The 25006-nt window shown below is 38.4% G+C and overlaps 1 long non-coding RNA gene across 1 annotated transcript in view; it reads left to right on the top strand.

Moving 5' to 3' along the window:
- LOC113924247 overlaps nucleotides 1-16592 on the top strand; it is a 36683-nt gene extending 20091 nt beyond the window's left edge. Inside the window, exon 3 of the long non-coding RNA XR_003520605.1 lies at nucleotides 16434-16592. This is a non-coding gene — a long non-coding RNA (uncharacterized LOC113924247). The remainder of the gene's footprint in view (nucleotides 1-16433) is intronic.
- The last annotated feature ends 8414 nt before the right edge of the window (nucleotides 16593-25006 follow it).

Here is a 25006-nt window from a genome sequence, read left to right as displayed (position 1 = left end):
AAAATGACCTTCTAAGCTCAAGGAGGAACAGTTTATGTATAGAGGGAAATGAGAATAAAGGGCATTATGATTTTAAAGTTGGGTTGGAAAGTTTGGTTTTAAGCATTCTTTTACTCGTGCATTTTTGCCTATTACAACACGATTCCCATTCTATTCAGTTTTATTCTCTCTAGTGTAAAATAGAAAAAAAAAACTTGGAATATAGAGATGATATCCAAGTTTCCCATCCAGCAGCATTGGTGAAGCAATAAGAGGCAGAGAGTCACTTAACTTGTGACTACAAATCTCAAGTGGGCACTGTGTACTGCCTGGAGAGCTGTGAGGTCCCCTGGCCAACTCGCTCCACCACTCTGAGAAACTGTTACCCGTGCCTTCTCTCAGTCCCCTAGCATTTGATACTCTTTCCCCTCACTGTCTGCTGATGACCTTACCTGCGATTTCACTGAAAGAATAAAGACAAACACAAGAGAATTTCTGCCATTCCTGCCATCCCAGATCCACCTGTCAATGGATCCATACACTTGGCTTTCCCTTTCATTACAATGGATGAATTGGCCTATTTCTTTCGAAGCCCAACTCTACACTCATGCATGGATCCCATCCCTTCTTCCTTCTCAAGGACTTGGCTCCTGCGGTTATGTTCTCTTTCTCCGGCATCATTTTCTCTTTCTTTATACAATCATTCCTACCAGCATTCAAAGATATTCTAAAATCTCCCTTGACAAAATCACCCACTCTCTACCAGATTTCACATCCCCTTTCAGGCATTTTCTTTTCTCATTGAAAGAAGGGTTTTATGTTTTATATTCATTCTTTGGCTCTTTCCGCTCAGGCTTTCATCTCCAGCATCCTTCTTGTTGAGGCTACTAATGGTTCCTATCTTGCCAGAGCTTATTGGCATTTATCAACCTTGATTTTACTTGACCCATTCATTAGTAGCACTTAATCCCATTGTTCACTTCTACTCTCTGGAAGCATATTTTTCACTTGGCTTGGGTAGCTCTATTACTCTCTTGTGTTCTTCCTATGCAATGGCGGTGCCTTCCCATTCTTCTTTTCTGGGTCCCCTGTCCCTGATCTAACAATTTTGGGGGTGCTCTAGGGCTCAGCCTCTTGGTTGTTTCCTCTCCTTTCCCTGGTCTTTGTCTCTAGGTGATCTCATTCACTATTATGGCTTTATATATCAGCTATATCAAGGTAGTTCTGAATTTACATCTTCAGCCCTTTCCTTTCCTCTGGGCTCCAGATTTGTATGTCTAACTCCCTCTTCAGCATCTCCCCCTGGATATCTAAAAAGCATTTTCAAATTTAACATCTTCAAAAGAGAACTCTTTTGATTCTCGTTTTTCCCAGAGAAATTCTCGTTTGCCTTTCTTCCTCTCATTTCATTCTACAGCACCATCATTCACTAAATGAATCAGGTCAAAAACTGGGAATTATCCTTGATGCCTATCTCACAAACCACACATGTAATGTATCAGAAAAGCATAATCTCTAACCTCAAAATATATCTGGGATTTAATCAGTTCCATTGTGTTCACCATTACTTTTCCTAGTACAAGACCTCCATTTAGACTCCTAATTGGCTTTTTTGGCTTCTAATCTTGCCCATCCCATGTCACAAGCTTCAGAGTTATTTGATTGAAATGTAAATCAGGCCATGTAAGTCACTCTTCTGCTCAAAATCCTCCAGTGGATTTATTCAATCAGAATAAAAACCCAGGTCCTTACTGTGGTCTTCAAGGCTCCCTTGGATCTGCCCTCTTCCGGTCCACACGATCTCATCTCCTGCCACTCTCAGCTCTACCACACCGGCTCTTTATTCCTCAAAAATACTTAGTTTGTCGCTACTTCAGGACCTTTGAACACATTATTCCCTTGGCTTGGAGAGCTCTGTCCCCAGATATCCGTAAGGACTGCTTTCCCATTTTATATAAGTCTTCATTCTGATACCACCTTCTCAAATGGGCCTACTGTGGGTATGCACCTTCACATTGATCCCCTTGCCCAGGGTTATTTTAACTCGCAGTGCTTATTACTATACAATGTTGCATTACATGTACACAGGATTTTTTTTTTTTTTATTGTCTATCTCTCCTGAAGTGTAAGTTCCATGATGGCAGAAGTTTTGTGTTGTTTATTCTTTTATCCTCTGTGCCTAGAAAGGTTCAAGGTGGTGTGTGTGTGTGTGTGTGGTGTGTGTATGGTGTGTGTGTGTGTGCATAATATGTGACTGAATGATTCTGAAGCTTTGGAGAGACTTTTGTCAGCTACCTGAATAAAAATAAAAATTTATTTCTGTTTTCATTTAATCTATGCTGGGCTACCTAACCTTTATGCCTTTCCTTTTTCTGGAAGAACAAATCAGTATGCAGCGAGATCAAGAGCAGTTGGGAAGCAAAGGTCAATCTGATGCCCACTCTATAAGCTTTGCATCTCAAAGATGGCACTGTGGCCAGAAACAGATCCATTAGCTGCTTGAGCACAGGCTACACTTCAAACACTGAAAAATAGGGAGAATTATCTTCTGACTCAAGCAATTCACTAGAAAGCCCTGGTTGCAAAGGAACATGTGCAAATTTCATCTTTTCTTTCAAGCTCATCTCTATTTCACAGAGGCATCCGTTCCACACTTGTCGAAATGTATTGGGTTTGAAAATCATTCTCAGGATGTTCGGAGGTGCATCAAGGACACCTGAGGGGGGCGGACAATGTGGTTAAGCAGAAAAAGAGACTCAGAGGACCAGGAGAATTTGTTTCTGGCATCCATTTAAAGTCTTTTGTGTGTGTGTGACAGCATTACCTGTGGCACCCATTCCCCCGCCATTTACATAAAAAGCAACATGCATACTTTTCAGCCTCAAGCAACTCCTGACAGGTTTTGGCTGGATAACTTGAAGGAGGGTGAATCACAGCCATTTTTAAGGGGGAGGTGAAAACAGCTGTTTAATACCAGAAATGCTATCTTGCCAGAGGGGAAAACATGTTTCCTACGTGTACATCAGTGATCCTGGGTATTAGGGACTTTGTTTCCTGTCTATTATGAATACCTCGGCTGTAGATAAGTTTGACAGTATTCAGTTAAGTTGTTTTAAATAAATTTTGTGACATAATTAATGTCAGTCCTTGTATGCTTCTAACTGAAAAGAACCACTCTTTGGGTTCCATGTACATTTAGCTTGAAGTGTGTAGTTCCAGCTTTGGCCTGCATTCTGTGATTGCTTTCATCCCACTGTAGGGCAGAAATATAAAAAGTGTTAAGTTTTGCCTTTGGCAAGGGGCCAGTTTAGGGTTCAGGCCCCCAGATATCTGAATGCCCTTATCACCACCCCTGCATGGCTTGCTAATCAGTCCTAGGTTGGCTCTGGACCTGGCCTTTCCTTTGCTCCTTCTCTCACTCCCTTCATGAAAACAGAATCTATCCATGGCTGGATAATGGCAGGTGGCCCTAATGATTAAATCGGTGCAAATATATCAAGGAATCAAAAACAATTTAATGTATACTTCCCATGGGTGTTAATTAAGAGGAAATAAGGGGTTTAATTTGGAATTTTTGGCAAATGTATTTTGGGCCTGGGACAGAGGAAGAGTCCCTAGAAATGCTTTCATTTTATATAGGTGGCCACCTCCTTGGCTCACCACTTAGATCGCCCTTACCTTGAGTGTATTATTATAAATCAGGCCAGGTTATATTTGACTCTCATCCTTCTAATTAGGCTCCAGCCCAGGCCTCTAGCATAGATTTGGTGCCATCCCACTTGGCTCTTAAACATTTGTGTTTAATTTCTTTCAACTTTTTACTTATAGCATTGATAGATGTTTTTGGAAAGTCAGTGAAAAATGTTTCTCTATAAATTTGGCTCAAGTCTCTGACTCAACTAGACAGAACTGTTAGCTTACACATACCTTATTATTTTTTAGATAGCAACTGCTCTTGGACAGAGCAAGTAACTCACCTGGAAGACTTTCAGTAAGATCAATGGAGCATTCTTTGAAGAAACAAACCCATCTAAGCATAAATCTACTATTTTAGTCTTGGATCTGAAATTCCTCTTCTTCTAAGTCGTTGGCCATGATCTCTGTTAAAACAGCCAGCTCTTCAAACCATAGATCATTAGGATCTTTCATATTGGACTTTTATCCTGATCCTGAAGGCTAGAAGGGAGTATGTTTTATTTTAAGTTTCGCTACCTGGACAAGAGCAGGATGATTTCTAACTGAACTAAATCCCTATTATCATTTATTTTTATGATAATTGTAAGATCTGTGAACATTTTGAAGGCTTTGGGATAAAAGAAAATACCGTTTTTAACTTTCACTACACTTGCCACTTGGGGACACGTATTGTTCATTCTCTCTTAAGAAATCACCTAAATAGATTAAGTGCTCCATATGGCTTTGGAGAAATGGAAAATACTGATGGAAAAGGTGCCGGTGACCACAATACACTTGCAATTGCCATTTAGCTTATCCCTTTGTAATCCTCTGTTCCACCTCACTGAGGCTGGTAATGTGAACACCAAACCAAGTGCCCCCAACGCTCAGCACAGGGATTGCTAAACTCATCGCACCAACCCCATCACCTCCCTCAATCCTTTTCTCATGCGGATGTAATCTTTTTAGGGACAGAGAATGCCACTGTGGGGCTCCTCAGGCTTCTTTATTCTTTGAGGCAGCTGATGCAGATGTGGCATCCGTGCCTGCTTTCGCCTTTTTTTGCTGGAAAGAACTCAGAGACTTGCTGTTAGAGGACATGATGGTCAGTGGCAGGTGGCCTAAAACCTTGGTCCATGCAGTATGAGCTCTGGACCAGCAGACTCAGCATTGCTTGGAGGTGAGTCCGAAAGGCGGAATCTCAGGTTCCAACCCAGACCCGGTGACTCAGAATCTGCATTTTGACAAGATCCCTGGTGATTCATATGCGGTGTAAGTTTGAGAAGCACAGCCCTCAATTGCTTCATTTACTTCCCTTCAGCTTCCAGAGAAGTCTCCGGGAGGAAGTGCCACAGGCATTACCTTTCTCACTTGTTCCTTAGGCCTTGCGTTCCAGGGTAGGGAACCATAGTCTTCCTTCTCTGCCTTTTGCCCTGGTTTGACAATGTAAACCTTTCTATTTCATGTTTAGGTGTTCTTTTATACTGAATAGTTGATCTTTGGGAAAAAAAAATCAATATTTGCCCACAAGTCATTTGTTTTTGGGCCCGTTTCAAAAGAAGAAAAGGATTGATGAATATTCTTAGCATCTGCCACAGCCTTTATAAAGCTGCAAATCTCTTAGGTTAGCAGAGAATCTATAATGACTACTAAAGTGTACAAATACCATTTGAAAAGGCATTGCAAAACTTCTTACCTAAGGCATGCCTCTCTATTCCTTCTCTGAAGCAGCTCACACAAAGACCACTGAGGCAAGTCTTCAAAGGGGGCAGTGCTCTGCAGAAAGCCATGCGAGGGAATTTGCAACAAAGGACTTCTCAAGATCAACAGCAGCTTGCTGACACTAGAGTGGGTTGAGGGATTGAAAAAAAATGATTAAAACAAAATTAAGACACAACAGTAGTAGTGGAGAGATCCTGTGGGGTCTGTAATGGGGTCCTGTGGAAGGAGAGGAATAAACCAGCAGTTTTATGGAGATGGGGGATAGGAAGCTGTTGAAGTTGATGCACTGAAGTGGTGTTCCTTTTTTGTACTCTTGAAAATAACTGTGATTTATCCCCATAGATATCAGTAAACACACAAAGTTTATAATGCCACATAATAAATTGCTACGGAGTTTTAAAATAGCTAAGTTGAATAACTTATTCTATACTTGAGTAAGTGTAGTTCCTTAAATTCAGACTATTTTTGAGGTTTCCCAGTTCAGTTAACACAATTTCCACGCACAGATCCAGACGCTGACTCTTCTAGCAACGGATGACCGTACAAGATGTGCTTATTTAAGACTTGGTTTCATAATGCTTATCATATCAATATTCTCTACTGTCAATTTGGAAAATAATCTAAGGTATTAAATTCTTTAAGGATATTTGGAAAACCAAATAGAACAGGACTCCCTGTCAAGAGACGACAGCTTGGGATAGGAGTGTAGGTAAAAGTAGATTTCCCTTGGAAGACATTATGACCTCAACATGTGGTCGCACACATTGTACACTGTACAACTCCAGGGGGTGACATTTATGTGGCCTCCATGAATACCATGCCACAGTTACAAAAAATGAGGCAGCCATGAATCTTGTCATGTTCCCAATATACTCCTTGTAAACTTTAGTCTCACTCATTCTTGGTAATATTTAAAATTCTCCCATTAGCCTAGAGCCATATAAAGTTTATAGGCTAGCTCCAAAAATGCTCCTTACATATCCTGCCTTTTGATGTATGAAAGGAATCTGACAAAGTTAAAAAGTGAGTGCTATTATTTTTTTAGTGGGAAAATGTGCTGGAATGCTGTTTTGGAACCCCCTTCTCAAAATTACACTTGTGAAATGGCATTTATTTAAATACACACATTCAAATGGTATTTATAATAAAACACTTTACTGATGTTAACTCACTATCATATGTTGGTTGGCAGTGTGGGCTCTGGAGTCCACAGCTGCGGCCAAATCCTTCCTCTTGCACCATTGAGTTCTGCCATTTTCTTAACCTTCTTCATCTCAAGTGTGGAGGTGATCACAGTATCTACATACTTCATACAAATGCTCTGAAGATGGTATGAGACGATACAAACCCCACTAAGTGTAGCATCTGGCATAGAGTCTAAATGAATGTTAGGGACCATGGGTCTTAATCTAACGTTCTCAAGTCCATACTGACCTCTTCCTAATTTTTCTGGGAGGTTTTGAAGCTAGCCAGGTTCCCCTTTAGCAATATCTTGGAAACCCAAAAGGAGCAAAGGATCACTCTAAGGTGCATATATGCATTTACAAGGAGGTGATGCTCTGAGGGAAAATAGTAACTCTTAAACTCTACTCACCCCCTACCTCTGGAGTCTGAGTTAGAGAGACTGGGATGAACGTCACTGAATAATTTGGGGCTTTTGTTGCGCCAACTGTTAAAACTCCTGCCACTTCATTTCATTTCTTTTTTTTTTTTAATGTTTTTTAAAGATTTTATTGATTTATTTGAGAGCGAGCGAGCGTGAGTTAGGGAGGCGGGGGGGGGGGGCGGCGGGGAAGGAGAGGCAGAGGGAGAGGAAGAAGTAGGCTCCCTGCTCAGGGAGCCTGGTGTTGGTCTCATGGGGCTCAACCCCAGGACCCTGGGATCATGACCTGAGCCGAAGGCAGAGGCTTCACTGTCTGAGCCACCCAGGCGCCCCTCATTTCTTTTCTTGGTGACAGGGTGAGTGGAGCTCTGATAGCCGTGAGTGCCGCCCACCAAATGTGTCTGGTTCTCTTTAGCACATGGAAGAATCTTGTTTCCCTGTCCACATAAACTTGGGTGATCCATGGGCTTGCTTTGGCTAAAGAAGTGTGAAAGCACATGGAGTTTCTGACTTTGAAGAGGAATCTTTAATGCTGAGTGCTTGGTTAATTAAGCTCTTGCTCCCTTCTGCTTTAGTGATTGTATAAGCATGAGCTCACATGGAGCAGCCAGTGGCTTGGATCCCTGTGAGGCTTTAAGGAGCAGAGGTCCCTGCTGGCCTGTGATGGACATGAGCCAGGTACAAAGCTCTGTGGTCTCAAGCCACTGAGATTTTGGAGGTTGCTTGTTGTTGTGGCATCAGTTGCCCACCCTGATTTCTCCAAGGAGCGCTGTGAGGGCACATGCGGTGCTGCCTCTGAGCTATTCTCTAAGAGCTGCAGGTTATGTGCTGGCGATGGTCAGTACATGGTGCTTCTTGTCAATATCAATTTTCTGATTTTTTTAACACATTATATATATAAATAATATGTAATAAATCAGCTAGTTTATATGTTTTGAACATTAGGAATAAATAATTAGCATTACTTATTAAGATGTGGATCATTCATTATCTTAAAAATCAACATATGATCTTTAACAAATTAATCTTTCTTAGTTAAGTCGAATGTTATTGAAGAGGAACTGAGGTAGAATAAGTTTCTATATCCTAGCCTCGATTCCTTTTACTTTTAAAGACCCCTGAGTAAACTTTATCTGATTGAGGATTAAAGACTGCAAAGTTACTGGCTAATTTTCTTAAAAAATAGAGAAGAATATTAAAATCTACACAAAGAGATTCTTTCCTACAAAATGGCATTGAACTAGGATAAAATTGTTATTGATTTTTGCATATTATTTATGGTGTTGCACAAAGGTGACAAACGTGGAATGCAGCAATGATTGCTGTATTTTGAATGCTACTCACCTCTCTTTAAAGAAGACAGAAAAGTATCTCATAAAGAACCTTTGTAAATTAGGAAGTGGAAAACATGGCTACTAAGAGACTCATGGGACTAGAAAAATAAATCTGTTTAGAAAACAATGAAGGTGTTGTTCAATTATATCTTGGATAGAAAATTTGTATTTTATATACATTAAAAATATTATTCCATAGCTCACTGAAAAGTAGAAATAGAAAAAAACCCATAGATTCATAACAAGTAATTTCTCTGCTAAAAGAAATTTGATTAGGACAATAAACATAAATGATATGAGAAATAAGTTTTCAACAACCAAACTGAAAATATGAAAAGGAAAACAGGCAATTGATTTATCAGAAATGAAATTCTGTTTCTACAGGGCAATTTAAATCCTTATATTCACTGATCATACCCGCTTTGATGTATTTTATAGGAATTTGTTCTAAAATTCTAATGTTGGTTTAAAGATTATTCTTGATTATTCTGTTACCTTAGTGATAGATGACAGATGTAGCAAGGGTTAGATGAATTTTTACTCACCAAGATTTATAGTTTTGGTTACCTGTTAGGGATGATACTGGCTTATTCATTCAGTGACCCACATGGAATGTTTTCTGTGTTCCTTCATAATAGTATATTCTTTTTATGAGAGTTCTTTCATTTAATTATCCTCCTTCATTTCAGAGATGAGGGAACTGAGCTTCAGAGAGGTTAAGGAAATCACTGAAGGACACTGTTGCCGAATTGCTTCTGTGGGCTACCTTAAAAAATGTACAGCCTATATCATTTCTCCAATCAAATAGTCATTTCCCTACTAATTGGCCTTCTTATGCTTATTTTAAAAATATTATCCTTCAGCCTTAAAATGATTCTTTGCTTATTTTACTCATATTTCTACTCTGTGCTTTCAGGCCCAATTACGGTTATTAAGAATTTACTGAACTTACAAACCCACTACATGTTTGATGGCTGTGGTATACTGTCTTTAAAGCCATTTCTTTCCTGCAGCCTTTCATATACTTCTCTAAAATTCACCCTGTTGTGTGTGCATATGTGTATTTTTTAAACAATTCCCTGAGGTTTAGTTTCCAAATCTTTCTCAGCATATTGTTATAGCCAATGATTCCAACTAAGAGTTCCCCGGGTGAGTTCAGAGAGCATCCTGTCGGCTGGCTTTTGATTTTCAATAAAATCCGAGTTCTCACGGCAGTGTTCTTCCTGCCCAGGGGCTGGTGGGCCAGTATAATTTCAATAGCCATTACTGCTAGGCAGCTTCAACAATGCAATGTCCTTGAGCGGCTGTGCAAAGACGAGGTTTTATCACCTGCTCCAAGTTCTTTACCACTCTGGTTTCTCAGGAGTATTCCATTTCGTAGAAGAGCAGAAAACTTCAAAAGCACACCAAAACAGGCCCCTCCATATCTGTGCAGATGGGGAAAAGTTGTACAGACCGCACTGAAAAAAGAATAATACAGCCCACACATTAAAATCTTACTGGCTTTCTGTTCATTTGCCTTGGAGCTGAGGAGCAGGTGAAGAAAAATATGAAAATAATATTCTGTGATTTGAACCAGGGAGTTTAGAGTCTCCAAAGTTGCTTCTTTGGCCCGCTGAATCGTTTGTGAGATTATGCAGCATTGAACTGGCCACCTGAAATTACCGGGATCAGATGAGGATATATTCTATGCCAGGGAATCATAGATTCTGAAGTTCAGCCTGACTTTTTCCCATTTCCCTTGTTTTAGCACCCTTTATGTAACAGAATTATTTTTCCTGTAAAACTGCAGGCATATTAACTGCACCTTCCCTGGATTATCCATCTTTCTCTCTCTCCTCTGTGTCTCATTTTCTCTTTGTTTCTTTTTTCTTCCCTTTCCATTCAGGACAGTACACATATGGCAGCTATTTTGCTGGAAAGAACATTGCATTGTCTATTTTGTTTTAACATTTAAATGCTCAGCTTGAATTTCTGTCTCTTTAGACATCATATAAGAATGGTACGCATTGGAGTTTTAAGATATAATTTCTTTTCTCCTCTCGCCACTCCTTGTCTCCAGCAGCCCTGTAAGATAGCTCATTGCTTTGCATTTCTCAACCATTCAAGGGTTTATAGAATCTAACGATCCTGAGCTCTCACTTCCTTTTTATAAGCAGAAAATGATAGCTGTATATGGCACAGTTCCCAGGGAAGCTGCATGGAAAGGGACAGACAAGCTGATGCCAGGGTGTGGAAAACAGCCACAGGTATGTGCTTTTACAGGAGTCGTCCCACCAACTCAACTGCCACGTTTAATGGTATAAGGACTGTTCAAGTTCATTTTCGGAGAAAAGAAATTTGAAAGTTGCATTTGAAAATTTCCCTGATCAGTCTCCTTTTGAAATTCAGCATAATAGCACAGAGTGGCTCCATAGCAAAGAAAAAAAAAAAAAGAGTAATGCCAAATGAATTAAACAACTGAGGTCCCAATGGGAAGTGAGGGCTACTGAGCAGGACAATTGTCTATGGAGAAGCAAAGCCAAATATGAATAGTAATTAGTAACTTATTTTTCTGTACACATTACCCTACAAGAAGAAGCCCTTAAGAAGTAGTGCTGTGGTAAGAAAAACTGGTTACAATCTATAAGAATCTTCCTAGCACCAGATTTGTATTTCTTTAGGTTACAAGATTATATTAGCTATCTCCTTTCTGGGATTCCTGGAAAATCCCAGTGCCTACAGCTGGATGTGAGGAAGATCAGTTGAAAATCAGAATAACTGGGGTGAGGTGGCTAGAAAGACCCTTGGAACGGATTCAGGGTTTGGAGGTTACAGGTGGTGATCTAAATAGACACAGGTTCAGTGTGGATTTGGGGTCTTGCTATTAGGGAGGGGGGAAATCAGGCAGTAGGCACGGACAAAATTCATGTAATGATTCCAGTAATTACGTGCCAGGCCCAGTTCTAAGCACTTTACATGGTTTATTTCATTAGTCCTCATAAAACTGTGGAATATGACTATTGCCTCCACTTCACAGATGAAGAAACTGAACATGGAGAGTTTAAGTAACTTGCCCGAGGTCACACAGGAAATAAGTGCCAGAGTCAAATTTTGAACATGTGCTCCTAAGTCCTACATTGTCCTTCAAGTAGGCAAACAGGTTCAAGGAGATCTAGTCCAGAGTCTAGAGAGTGACTCATTCAGAGACTCGAAGTGGAGGTGTATGAGAGAGATCATCTGGGAAGCATTTGGCGGCGAGTAACAGCATACAATTTAAACAAATCGATTGCCTCAATAACTGCAAGTTCAGAGTTAACTGAGATCGTCAGGGCTGAGTCCCTGATTAACTTCTCTGTGATTCTTTGGGCTCTGTCCTCCTCTTAGTGATGGCTGGTAGAGAAGTGGCTACCACAATTTTGGATCTCATATCAGCACAGAACGCTGGCTGGAAGAAACGAAATAGCTGTTCTCTGATGCTGTCCCAGAGGAACAAGGAAGAACTTCCTCGGATGGTTAGCGCCAACCTCTGCCTAAATCTCAGGACTCCTGAACTCAGTCGCCTGCTCACTGCTAATCTAGTCACTGACAGGGGCATGGGATTGCATGTGGACTGTCAGAAGCTTGGGTGGGGCTAACTTTCCTGAGCCACATTAAGTTGTGGGCACAACTGGGTACCTAGATAGAATTGCAGATCCCTGAAGGGAAAGGAAGAGGAATAGGAGTGAGGTGGCCACTCACAATGACTATGCCAGAGAGGCTTCACATTGTTCTTGGATCTATTGATTATCATGTAAATCCAGGGGCCCACTTCTTCGAACTGGTAAATCTGGGTAGAGCCTGATTCAAAGCTTGGTTTCTTGGTCTAATATAGATTTCTAGGATGGAGTGATACACAAGGTGAATTAGATGCTGTGCCATTTACCTGCTAGCTTAGAATTTCTTATCTCCCTTTATGCTGGCAAAAACCAGTTCGAAGCAGTGGTCATGGTGAAGCAAAGGTAGAAGGTCAAGCGGGTGTTCCTATGACTGGTAGAGCCACGTTGATCACCACAAAATGAGGCTGAACATTTAGCATGTCAAGCTTGCAGACCTGATTTACTTTCAGTACCATATATAATGCCCTCTTCTATTTGCTATATTTCTCAAAATTTATTTTTATTTTTGGGTCCTGAGGCTTTATTTAGGGAATGAATTTTATTGACTGATTTTAGGGTTTTTCCTAAACACAACTGTGAAGTTGGTAAAATGTTTTTTTGGTCTCTGGCCTTGTGTTTTGGGCAGTAGTGGCAAATACAGTGTCCCACATTGCCACTCCTGCCTCCAACTTCCATGGCAGACATTGGTCATTTATCACGGTCATCTTTCTTGCTGAGCATGGTTGCAGCTAGAAATTATTCTCCATTCAGTGCTCAAGGCAGCCACTGCAGAGCTGGCGCAAGAAGTGGAAATTATTTCACATCCTTGCTCAGGGAACTCTGTCTCTGAGAGGAGGCATGGGAGAGTGGAGGAACATTCTAGAACTATGTATCAAACATGTAACTCAGCTTTGAATCAGACATATTAGGATTCAGACAAAGTTGGGTTTGAATCCAGGCTTTGCCACTAACTAACCTGGCAAGTTAACTTACTTCTCTGAGCCCACTTCCTATTTGTAAAGTGAGATTAATGATAGCAATTTCCTAGACTATCTGGTGATACTAAATGAGATGGAATATATGCTATTCTTACCAGATTGCTTGGCTCTCTAAATATTAGTTCTTGTTGCCTTTCTATCAAAACCTAGACCAGGGAGATGATAAATTTATGCAAAATAACTGCATTTACATTTAATTATTTAATTAAATACATTTAACACATGTAAAACTATTTGAGTTTTAACAGGAAAGTCCCTCAATAAGAGGAATTAATTATTGTAATGTTTTATGTTTTGTTTAGGGGTCGAATGTTTTAAGCTGGGCTTCATTTTCTCAAACCTCTCAGACCATCATTGGTTCTGTCTAAAGACACAGCTTGATTTTAGTTTCCAAAATGTCAAACTTGGCAGAGACTAGTGTTTTAGGGAATTACATAGGGAGGAGAATCCATAATCTTTGCCCTTGAGGAAGTCAAACCAGAGGAACAGAGTGACAAATAAACATACTGTAGAATACAAATAACTAAAGCCTGGAAATATACCCACACATGCTAAATTATAGCTCCATAAATGTATTCATTTTTAAAATATCTGCATAGGCAGACAGATCAATGGAACAGAATGGAATCTTAAGTAGGTCCAAATACTTCGGGGAATCTAGTATATGGTAGAGGTGGCATTTTAAATCAGTGAAGAAAGATAGGTTATTTAATAAATGGTATTAAGAAACTTTTTAGCCATTTAGGGGAAAAATCTGTATGCTTTAAAGAGAAAATACAAAACTGTAGTTTTATAGAACATCATGGCAAAAAATTTTAAGTAATCTTGGAGTATGACTTTCTCAGGTAAGAAACAACTGAAGTAGACATTTAAAAACAAGAGTGATAGAGATAAATTTTGCTATAAAATATTAAAACTTCTGTGTGGAAAAATACGGTAATTAAAGGCAAAAGACAAAACTGAAAAATCTGTACATGTCCAGTTGTGTTCCAAAAATGTTATGCCAACTTTTACCACACCTGCACTGTATATGCACCCATATCTTCAAAATGTATATACAGGGTTCTTATATATCAACAAGAAAAATACAAACAGATCTCACACAATAGGCAAAGGATATGAAAAAAGAGTTCAAAGGAAAAAAATACCTTTTTAGGCATATGAAAAATCTTCAGTCTCATTTATAATTAAAGAAATGTAAATTCAGACCATGAGACAGTTTTCACCTGTCAGGTTGGTGATAGTTATAAAATTTGGAAATTCATAGTGGATGTTAGTGTGAGACAGGGATAGATATACAGTGTAGAAATGGTAAAAATTACTGTAGCCTCTTTGAAATGCAACTGGATAACAATCAAAATTTAGAGTGTGCAAATCTTGCAAGTGGTACTTCTAAAAATTTGTCCTCTGGTTTTATCTGCATCTCTTTACAAAAATTTTTCATTGTGGTCTTATTTATAATAGTAAAAAAGAACAGGACACAACCTCCATGTCCATCAACAAGAGACTGACAAAATATTTTGATGCAGACATACAGTAAATTGTTATATAGCCATTAAAAAGAATGTATCTACACATGCTGATTTGGACAGAGCTGAAAGATACATCGTTAAGTCAAACAAAAGGAAAGTACTTAACAGTGTTTATAGACATATATTTACATTAAAAAGTTCTGGAATGTCATACAAGAAACTATTGACTATGGGAGTAACTCTGAGACTGGGAAGAAGAGTCACTTACCTTTGGATACTTTTTGTACTATTTAATTTCTGACCAAAGGCATGTGTTATTTTCTTAATAAATGGATGTGGTTGATGGGCACACAGGGTGATAAGAAAGCCAATTGCAGAGGAATTTTTCCAGCTAGTTTCTTCTTCTTTTTCTTTTCTTTTTTTTTTTTTTAAGATTTTATTTATTTATTTGACAGAGACAGACACAGCGAGAGAGGGAACACAAGCAGGGGGAGTGGGAGAGGGAGAAGCAGGCCTCCTGTGGAGCAGGGAGCCCAATGCAGGGCTCGATCCCAGGACCCTGGGATCATGACCTGAGCTGAAGGCAGGCGCTTAACGACTGAGCCACCCAGGCGCCCCTCCAGCTAGTTTCTTCTGTCCATACCACACTTAGAACCTTCCTCATATCACTCAATCAAAAACAAGAACAAATTCTTATTGGTGGACAAGAAATTGAAGCATTTCTGAAAAACAGAAAGTAAATGGATTCAAAGATTTATACCAAATTCACATAAGGAAGAGACTCCTGCGCAAATCCTCTCAGCTCACAGTCAACAGAGCACTGGAGGAAAGGACCTTGGACCAACCCAGTCTGTAGCATCAGTTAGAACAGCTGGGTCAGTTGCTTCTTCCCTGAGTCTTGCTTTCTCCAGAATGGGTCATATAATGTGAGTTATATGCCCACAACAGATGACATCACTGTGTGCTGGGTGTCCAGAGGCAGAGCCGCATCCTTGGTAGTTGCCAAGACTAAGAAGTCTGCGATTCCTCTTCACAGAAAAGTCTATCAGTAGAGCCCACCAAGCCCCATGTCTCACTATCCCTCCGCTATAACCTTGAGCAGACTGAAGCAGAAAGATCGTAGACCTGGCATTTTCGAAAACAGAGGTGCTCAAACATTTGAAGACAAGCATCTCTACAAAAGTGAGACACTAAATCCAGTGGGCAGAAGAACTAATATCCAAAAAAAAGAGTTAATATAGCTAACAGATATATTAAAATAACTATACTTATCAATATCTCCAGAAATAGGCAATTGGATATTAAGGATATTACAGTCATGAACCATAAATCATCTTTCATTAAAATATGTATATTAAAATAAAGTCATATGGTAAGTTTTCTTATGAGTGGTTAAATCTTCCGCCAATTCAACAAGTATGTCTATGTTGGGCACTGCCACATTTTGCTAGTTCTAACAATTGCATACTTCCCTATATTATTTGGAAAGTGTTTTCTCACTTGTTTCTCAAAACACCCTTGTTTAGGTGAGCAGGGCGGGGGCAGGCTTTATTATATCTCAGAAGATTTTGGTTTGGGATACAGTTGAATATTTTACTTACAGTAAAACAATCAGTGACAAAGCTGAGATTCATCAGGATTTTTAATTCCCCATATAGTAGCACTTCTAAATCACATAGTCTTTGTAAGATATATAATGTTTATCCTACTTTATAAAGTGGAACAGTCCCTATGACTTTTTCTGAAGTCAGGGCACAAGTGCACTGAGGTGTGCATGTGAGGAGCTATTGGATTTTTGTTTTCTACTTGTATTTCTTAAACATCACCAAGTAAGTACAAGATTACTAGAGGCAGCTTCTATGTATACATAACAGCTTGGATTTATGGTTTCAGGAAATAACATAGCAGAAAACTTAGTGACATGCCTTTAAGAAACTTTTGTAGGTTGTCTGTTTCAGCCTGAAAGATAGTAGGTCATGAGGGTGACCACAGATTTATCAAGAAACTTAACATTTTTTTTTTTTTTATTTCAGATGAAACTGTGCTTATCCCCAGATTCTGACAGTGATGGCATGAACTATATAGCTAAGGAAAAGCTCCTGATCCACCTGTGTCGATGTTCAGGACTTATTTTAAGACTAAAGCTCAAGTTTGCAAGGACACTGGGGTAGCCGTCCAACCTGATCACAAATGTTCTTATTCCCATGTACATCTTTCAGAAGTAAAATAGTTTCCTTAAATTCTGTTTGGATTCCAAGAACTTGTAAATAGACCCAGCCTCTGCAGGTGATATAGCACAATGGATGAGCTTGATGCCATTGAACTGTAAGGTACCATGAAGAGTGTCTGAAAGTTGAAATTAACTTTTTATTAGCATGACACAGCTGTGGGCTGTTTCATCTTGTCAGCAGCAAATTTCTGGTTCTCTCACTCGCCTTTTCATAGACCGCACATTGGTTCACCTCCAGCTATTCCTGCCATCCTAACAGGCACTGTCCTGCTCCTTGTCAGCTTTTTCTGGTCCTACGGCTTCTTTATGTGGCTTTTTGATGCTTCAAAAGAATGTGATAGACCTTTCATTTTCAAATGTGCTTTTACTGGCTTTTGATGCCTTATAAGAGCAATGGCCTGGAAAGATTGGGTGAAGAAGAAATGGGGGACCCGCTCTTCCAAGGGCTGACTGAGTAATCTCAGTGATGCTACCTTTTCCTATCTATGTCAAGAATGTGGGTTAAACAGTAAGTCTTTGCCTTCCCAGAACTTGCTAGCCACCTGCCAGGTTTGTTGCCAAGACACCTGACAATATATAGACCTCCAGTGGTCAGACTCAAACCAGATCTGAAATGTAATAATCCTTGATTTAGCAGGGTAGCAGATTTTTAATTTCTCCCTTCTGAATAATTAGGGTTAGGTGGGCAGTTCATGCCTTGTTTTCTGTATACCTTGTCCATCTCCATTTGGTCACCCAAGTACGCATCTTGCTTTTGCCTGTGAGTATTTAAAGCCATGATCTCTTGAAAGAAATAACCTGAAACAGCTGAGAATGTATGAATATTTGCTCTGTTATGCAGTTTTCATTTCTGGAACATCATGTTTCGAATTGTGGTGGAAACAACAGGCCTCTTTATGGCATTCAGTAAAGTACATTTTGTTCTCAAAAGATTCGATGAGCTGAGATGCTATACCTAGTCTCTTAAGTATTAAGATAGAAAAACAAAAAAAAATAAAAATTCAACCTAAATTGTAAATATTTCTGGTTTTAAAATATCTAGTTACTTAAATTTTCTGTGATTTTAGCAGCTTGGGAAAGAGAACTATTAGAATCTGCCTCGTGGAGCCACGTCAAATTTAACAACAGTGAAAATGTTCTTCCTAAAGGACATAAAGATGTCTGCCTTAACACCATTTGAACTCCTTCATTTGAATAACTGTAATCTCACACAGTAAATCCACCAAAAAGTCAAATTCACAATTAAAAGTAGAGGCAAAAATCAATGCGCCAAAATCATTGCAAGGATAACAGAGTTTTGATTGTCTCATATTTAGACTTGAACCATTGCTTCATTAGGTTTTTCCAAATTCATTGAATATTCTTGTCACCTTGAGAACGATGGTTCATTTGTCTTATAGGGATCTAAGAAGAATATACAACAGACAAGTTAAATGAAAGCGCAATCTAATTACCTAAGGAAAATATACTCCATTTATTCAAATTACTGTTCTGTTCTGTAGGCTCCGTGAGACAGTAAGATATAGAATTGAGATGAGAGTCTTGCAGTTCTTTTAATCCTTGACGAAACTCTTCTAAAAGTGTTAATTTGGTGAATATGTGATGTTAAAAATGACAGAAACTTAATAAACAGAACTGGGAAATATGTTCCAGCACCTATTGTGAATTAGAACAGATTTGGTTGTGAAAACTATGTCTTCAGAATAAAGCAGCACTGGAGACCCTGGTCATTTTGTGTGACCTCACAGGGCAAAGGTGATAAGGATTTGTAGTTCTAGGTTTCCCAGGGCAAGGACCCCTCCCTCACCTACGTGGATTCTTCCTTACTAGTGAAGGCTGCCCAATAAAAAATCCTCCAGGTGCTTGTATTCTTGATTCCAAGGGATAGATCTGGCGCTATACAGGTTTTTGTTGGGTATTTCTGAGTCATTTTAAAATTCTGTTTAATATTTTAAGAACCGAGTTTCACAGTTATGGCACATTGTACAGTTGGTATAATAGACCTTAAAGAGTTAGGCTTAGACATTTTATAACTGGAAGTCTGGCCATTCACCTTTTGGAGTTAGTGATACAGAATATGAAATAAAATACCACAGTTACGGAGAAGAATGTCAATTGCAAATGATGTTCTGCACTAGAAACTCTGGAGACAATTACGCATTTGGGCTTTTGGTTCAGACTCTTCCATGTTTAACAAGCGAGCTAGCCTGTTTTCCCTAAGTGCTTCTAGGGATTCCCTTTAAAGAAAAACACAAAGTTAGAAATATAAGAGTATAAGGACATTGGATAAAATCCAGAGGTCAAATATTTAAAACTAAAAATTAGCTAATTTAAAAATGGTCCAATACATTTTATTTAAAATGCTGTCCTTGAGATGTGGCTTATTCCATACAGTTTGAATATTTTAGGTTATATGTTGAGAAGTGACACTGACTTTCAGTTCTAAAGGGGAATGTGCATTTCAGTCCTGCCATAATTTTGAAGACCGTGTCTAATATTTTGAGGGCTTTCTATATATGTTTTTATATCTTAAAAAAGAATATGTATTCTCATTGTAGATGATTCAAACAATGCAGAGTACACAAAAAAATCCTATGCCCCTCTCTTGCCTTCCATCCTTCTTTCCTGTGTTCTTTCCTATGAGTGTTACACATTCTTGCATCTTCTTTTCTATCCCTTAGAAAGTATTCATACATACCATGCTATGTATATACTTACACATACGAACACATAAATATTTTTAAAATACAGGTGATTAAGTATATAAATTGTTATGTGACTTGCAACTTGCTCCCCCCCCAAAATATATTTCTATATTTTTCTATATTGGTCCATTTTGGTCCATCTCATTCTTCTTAATGGCCACATAATATTCCATGGCATGAATGTGCCATAATTTATTTAACCACTCCATTTTTTGGTGATCATTAAGATTGCTTCTGTTTTTTTTAGCTATTTGATATGATGACAAACATCAATGTATGTACATGTTTGTGAACTTAAAAGAGAATTTCTTTCAATAGATTCCTAGAAATGGAAATGCTGCATCAAAGGGCATGCACACTTTAAGGCTAGATAAATTCTGTTGGGGTTGATATTCAGTTGGTATGTATTCGGAGGACTGTACTGCCAGGACATTATTACCTGGTTATAGCTGGCATGTGTTTTGATGAATTAGGGCCCATACCACATTGGATATTAAATACCTTGAATTTCATCCCTGAAATTGCCTTCCTAAAAGATTTCATTAATTTATACTCTTCCCAGAAGTGTACAAGAATGACTGTCTTTGCCTTCCTCATCCTCACTTAGGATGTCTTTTTAACTATTGTCAATCTGAGAGATGAGAAATTAAAAATGGAGAGTTGCTTCTTAATGGGCATAACATTTAAGTTACACAAGATGAGTAAGTTCTAGATCTGCTGCATAACATTGTGTCTATAGTTAATAATATAGTATCATGCACGTAAAAATTTAAGAGGGCAGATCTCATGTTAAGTGTTCTTACCACAATAAATAAATATTGTATTTTAAATCTTTATAATGCCCTGATTACCAGTGTGGTGGTATCTTTTCATAAGTTTATTGGTCATTTTTGGTTCTTCTGGGAATTACGTCTTTATTTGCTGTGTTTAATTTCTACTGAGTTGTTTGACTTTTCTTACTTGATGGACAAATGATCTTTATATATTGTAGACATTAAGCTTTTGTAAAATATGTTATGGATGTTTTCTGTCAGTTGCTTGTATCCAACTTTGCTTTTGGAGACTTGTGTTGTAAAGATACTTTAAAATTTTTTTAAAAACCACTTTGTTGAGGGGACACCTGGGTGGCTCAGTCGGTTAAGCGTCTGACTCTTGATTTCAGCTCCGGTCATGATCTCAGGGTCCTGGGCTGGGCCCCTTGCTCAGTAGGGAGTCTGCTTGTTTCTCTCTCCCTCTGCCCCTCCCGCTGCTCACGTGCACACACACACACGCACTTTCTCTCTCTCAAATACATAAACCTTTAAAAAAAATCCACTTTGTTGAGATGTGATTGACATACAAAAAGCTATGACTTCTATCCACCATTTGTCTTCTGACTTTCCATTCTACCTTGTGTTCCAGGGTAATTAAGCTTTATTTCCCCTGATCATACCATTTTGTTTCATGTCTGCATACATGGAGCCCTGTCTTCCTTGCTTCAGGACTTCAGTGTCTAGCTCGGTTCCAGGTACATGACACAGGGGTTCTTAAGCCAGAGTAAATGAATCAGAATCTGTGAAGTCCCTGAAATTGATATGTGATATTTTGTGCATTTGAGAATGTGTGTATATGTCATTTTTTTCGAGGATGAGTGTTCATCAGATTTCATCAGATTCTGAAAGTGGACCATAAGCCTAAAAGGAAGTTATAGGTTACTGATGGAAATATCAAATAAGAATTTGTTGAATTGAATTTGCAGAATCCATTTGAGTGATTACTTTTTCCTCAGGCTGACACAGTTGACTAATATATGTGTGTTTGTGTTTATGTTTATGTTTATGTATAATAGAAAGGGGATAAAAACCCATATAGTTCATTTAGATGAGAGTAAGATTTGTTCACTGGTAGCTTTAATTACATCTCCTTATTCTAACTTAAGTGAACCAATGCAATTTTAGAATAGATCATGACAAAAATACTCGCACATGTCCATGTTCTATCCATGATAGAACAAAAGTTTGTCTTTTAATACAGAGTCCTTGATAATTAACTATGCTTTTCTCCTCACTTAGTGTGTGGACTAACAGGATTGATTGTTTTGATTGACTTAACTCTGTTCCAGATCAATAAACAATACAATTGGCTTTTTCCATCACTTCATTGACTGAATCAACTGGCTATTTTGGTTCCAAAAAGAAAGCCTCATGCCTTTAATCTATATCTTCCCTGTTGGAGGCTAGTCTGTGTTGAAGTTTCAGTTCAGGAACCTTGAGTTTCGTGTCAATGAATTTTCTAATTTCGTTGCCTTGGGACAATCTCCCTGTTTCTGTCCCGGTGACTTAAAATTATCTAGTCAATCTTAGCTTTTTGAAAATGTGCTGGTGCTGGGTATCATTCAGACTTATCTATATATAGCATTTGAAAAATTAGTGACTGGGGTAAACAGTGATGATATGTGATGTTCTAATTAGGACAATAAATTAAGAGACTAGAGTTAGTAAGGCACTCCCCTGCAGGCTTTCTTCATTAATATTACATATTTAAATATATCAGTCATTTCATTTAAGATTAAAAACAAATTAGTTTTATTTCTAAATATTTTGGTAAGTACTAACACTTAATGTCTAATAAAAAAAGTTCAAAATACGTAGTGAATTTGTTAGCCATACACCACACTGAGTAGACTGGTCACATTTATGTTCTTTTTTTATTAAATATTTCATTTAAAAAAATACTTTATTTATTTGTCAGAGAGAGAGAGAGAGCACAAGCAGGGGAGAGTGGCAGGCAGAGGGAGAAGCAGGCTCCCTGCTGAGCAAGGAGCCCGATGTGGGACTCGATCCCAGGACCCTGAGATCATGACCTGAGCTGAAGGTAGACGTTTAACTGACTGAGCCACCTGGGCATCCCTAAGTACTTCATTTTTTAAGCAGTTTTAGGTTACAGTAAAATTGAGAGGATGGTACAGAGAGTTCCCATACACCCTTTGCCCTGACACATGCATAGTTTCCAACCTTATTGCCAGCATTCACCAGAATGGATCATTTTTAACAAGAACCCACATTGACACATAATCACCCAAAGTCCATAGTTTACTTACGGTTCATTCTTGGTGGTGTATATTTTATGGATTTGGACAAAAGTATAGTGCATTTGTCATTATATATATAGAGAGAGAGAGAAAGAGAGAGAGAGAGTATTTTTACAGTCCTAAAAATCCTGTTTTTTACCTGTTTATCTCCTCCTCCTGCCCTGACAACACTGATCTTTTTGTTGTCTCCACAGTTTTGTTTTTTCCAGAATGTCATATAGTTGGAATCATATAGTGTGTAGACTTTTTAGATAGGCTTCTTTCACTTAGTAGTATGGCATTTAAGATTCCACCATGTCTTTTCACGGCTTGATAGCTCATTTCTTTTTAATACTGAACAATATTCCATTGTCTGGATGTACCACAGTTTATTCATTCACCTACTGAAGAACATCTTGGTTACTTCCTAGTTTGGGCAATTATGAATAAAGCTGCTATAAACATCCATGTGCAGGTTTATGTGTGAACATAAGTTTTCAACTCCTTTGGATAAATACCAAGGATCGCAATTGCTGGATTGCATGGTAAGAGAGTATGTTTAGTTTTGTAAGAAACCACCAAAGTGTTTTCCAAAATGGCTATATCACTTTGCATTACCCCAGGCAATGTATGAGAGTTCCTGTTGTTCTATATCCTTTTAGCATTTGGCATTGTCAGTGTTTTGGGTTTTGGCCATTCAAATAGATATGTAATGGTAATTCATTATTTTAATTTGCATTTTCTTGATGACAGATGATCTGGAAGTTCTTTTCATATGCTTATTTGCCATCTGCATATCATCTTTGGTGAGGTATCTGTAAAGGTCTTTGGCCCATTTTTAATTAGGTTGTTTGCTTTCTGATGGTTGAGTTTTAAGAGCTCTTTGTTTTAGGTAAGTCCTTTATCAGATATGCGTTTTGTAAATATTTTCTTTTAGTCTGTGGCTTGTCTTCTAATTCTCTTGACATTGTCCTTTACAGAGTAGATTTTTTTTATTTTATTTTAATGAAGTCTAGCTATTAATCTTTCTTTTACGGATTATGTCTTTGGTGTTATATCTCAAAAGGCATCACTAAACCCAAGATCACCTAGATTTTCTCCTATGATATCTTCTAAGAGTTTTATAGTTTTGCATTTTACACTTAGGTCTATGATCCATTTTGAGTTAATTTTTCTGAAGATGTGGGTCTATGTCTAGATTTATTTTTTTGCACGTGGATGTCCAGTTGTTCCAGTACCCTTCGTTGAAGAGACGATCTTTGCTTCATTTTATTGCATTTGCTTCTTTGTCAAAGATCAGTTGGCTATATTTACGGCTGTGTGTGTATATATATTTCTTTATGTTCTTCAGATTCCTTGTTTGTCCTTATACTCATAGTTGAGCCAGACATAGTGTCCTTCTGGAATCCATATGTCAAGCTATTTTGTAGGGGAAAAGTGGGAAATAAGTAGATAAACAATAATTCTTTCTACTTGAACTCAGGCACCCAAAAGATATTAGCGGGACTGTCCAGTGTCATTTATCTTCTAATACCACAAACTAGTAAAATATTATGTTTGTCTCTTCCTTTTCTGTTTCTCTCTATTGGTATCCCCTTAGTGATGTTGACTTTGACATAGGGAAACTGGAAGGAATTTGGTACTGTCTTATGAAAGGACTGTGAAAAGTAAGATTCTTTTTTATTATATCTGCAGATTCAAAAAGTTAGTGTAAATACACATATTCTCTTATTAGGTTTGAACATCAAATTACTTTGTGTTTCATTATATTGGTGGCTTTGGAGTAAAAACTAAGTTTTGGCTGGAGTAATTCTGAGAAAATGACTTTTGCCTTAAAAATCTGTTCTTGTAATCCACAAGGCTCAAGTGTAAAGGTACAAATGAGACAGGAAGTCTTAACAAATTGTGAAGACCCATTCAGAGCATCCTATTCAATTGAGAGTTCCTTGAAGTTATGGTCTGGTGTCATGTCATGTATCTCTAACACCTGGTTCAAATTCTGGTATATATTTGATGCTCAGTTAATAGTTAAATGACTAGAAGAATAAAAGAAAGAATAAATGAAAAAATTTCCTCAAACAGAGAAATAAAATGTGTCATGATCATCCTGAAGCATTGGTGAAGTGTTTACTTTGTGTCAAGAGTGAGGGTTGCCACCTGTGTTATTTTATTGTATTGTGATTTCATATTAGAGATAAAGAAACTGAAGTTCAGTGGGTTTAAATGACTTGGTATTACAAGGCGGATTCAAAATTTAAACCCAGTGCATTTCTCACCGTTACTATAAATTTATTAATAGAGACTTAGATTTGCAACTTCCCAGCAGGATGGGGGGAGGAGGAGAATCACAACTAAGCCGCCACTGAAATAGAATAATCTTGGTATGTTTGCGTGAAGTAGAAAGCTAACAGAAGCATAAATGTCACCTCTCGCCCAGTAACCGAAGTGCCAATGAGCCCCTTACAGTGGTGCTCTCTCACCTCCTCATTCCCCATCTTTCTTTCTCCATTGACCATTTATGACATTTTTCTGTTAATATACTCACTGATATGGGGCGCCTGGGTGGCTCAGTTGGTTAAGCGACTGCCTTCGGCTCAGGTCATGATCCTGGAGTCCCGGGAT

This window comes from Zalophus californianus, chromosome 2 (assembly GCF_009762305.2).
Source record: "Zalophus californianus isolate mZalCal1 chromosome 2, mZalCal1.pri.v2, whole genome shotgun sequence".
NCBI lineage: Eukaryota > Metazoa > Chordata > Mammalia > Carnivora > Otariidae > Zalophus > Zalophus californianus.
Note: the sequence above shows the minus strand (reverse complement) of the source record. Positions and strands in the feature narration are given on the sequence as shown.